The 1,614-nt window shown below is 47.8% G+C and overlaps 1 pseudogene; it reads right to left on the bottom strand.

Annotated features, from left to right (window-relative positions):
- Positions 1-411: 411 nt before the first annotated feature.
- LOC148109671 (large ribosomal subunit protein eL32 pseudogene) lies at positions 412-1,346 on the bottom strand (annotated as a pseudogene).
- Between the last annotated feature and the right edge of the window lie 268 nt (positions 1,347-1,614).

Below are 1,614 nucleotides of genomic sequence, written 5' to 3'. Positions count from 1 at the left end.
AAATTCGATTTGTAATCCCCCTAAGTGCAAAGGAAATGATTTGTTTATCACAGAATAATGTCTCAGAAAGGTCAGTCTGAAAATTGTAACTGGTTCCCAAGCCACTGACCCATAGATACTGTCCCCGGAATACAAAATGTGTATAGAAGGTATGAGGCGAAAAGTAACGTCGCAGAAGCCAGGATGAGTTTCTCTTGCCTGAGTGACTGTGTTGGGGCATGGTGGGTGAGCACGTGCCCTGAGGCCCTCCCTGGATTATATCTCTAGACTTGGCTTCCTTGTTTGAATCTATTGTTGGACTCTTAGTTCTGGAGTGCAGGAACCATTTGCTAAACCCTTCCTTTGGGGAGGGGGGTTTCTGGTTTTATCAACACAAATACGATGTGCACATAAGCTGTCTATTCATTTCCTTCACTGTGCAGCCTGGCGTTGGGATTGGCGACTCTGGTGGCCAGCGGGGCTGCTCTTCCCACAGTAGCTTTGTGTTCTTGGAGGAGACATTGTCAGCGATCTCTGCACAGTGAGATTTGTTGCACATTAGCAGCACTTCAAGCTCCTTGACATTGTGGGCTAGGAACCTCCAGAAGCCACTGGGCAGCCTGTGCTTTGGTTTCTTGTTGCCAGCCTGATGTTAGTATCAAGATCTGGCTCTTGAACGTTCTGTGCACCCTATTGTCAATACCTCTGGGCTTCTGTCAGTTGAGCTTAATTTTGACATATTGGTCTGACTAGTGCCAGATGAACTTCTTGGTCCTCTTTTTAACAATCTCGGGCTTCAGCGGAGGTCTGAGGGTGACCGTGATGCTGCATAGGAGATGGCTGCCACCTCTGCATGCAGAGCCTAGTTGCTACACCTTTGCTGTCTTCCAGTACTTAGCCCAAAACCTTAGATGAGTAAGGACACGGGAAAAAAAGGACGCCCAGGAAATCCATCCAAAAACACTTGTCTCAGCAAAAACTTTTGATTCAGATGCTAATCTGGTAGCTACAGGCTGTACCTAGTGGTGGGAAGCCAAGCCGAGCCACTAAGGGGACAGTGGCTGTCTTAGAGATGAGTGTGGATGAGACCTGGAGCTCTGGGCTTGCAGGGAAATCCCAAGGTCAGGGAGCTCAGTGAGTATCCTAGGATGACACAGCTAGTAAACTACGAAATAAAGACCTTGACCCCAAGTACTTGGACTCCCAGGCCAGTGCTTTCCCATCTCACCCCAGTCTGCAGAAGGAAAGAGTGGGGTTGCCTGAATTAGAAACCTGATTGTCCTCACTCACTACCTTACTAGAGGACACATCTTTTCACCTCTTGCTCCGTTTACTCATCTTGGTGGGACCTACTTCATGAGGGTCATTGTGAGGGTGAGAGGAATGATTGCATGGGGTTACTGCCTGGCCCCATGAACTGTTCCCTAGTTTTAGCATCTGCCAGCTCTGCTATTACCAGTGCTTTTCATATTTGCATCTTCTTTAAGGCCCAGAATAAGAAGAAAGCTGAGTTGTATGCTAGGTACTGAAATTGAAGAGAACCACCGGAGAGTCACCATGATAAATAATTCCACTACCCGCTGACAAGTGCCATAAGGGCTCGGAGGAGAGGCCTGTTAATTCTGCTCAAGAGAT

Source organism: Ursus americanus, chromosome 7 (genome assembly GCF_024610735.1).
Source record: "Ursus americanus isolate L20-20 chromosome 7, mUrsAme1.1.p, whole genome shotgun sequence".
Taxonomy (NCBI): Eukaryota; Metazoa; Chordata; class Mammalia; order Carnivora; family Ursidae; genus Ursus; species Ursus americanus.
Note: the sequence above shows the minus strand (reverse complement) of the source record. Positions and strands in the feature narration are given on the sequence as shown.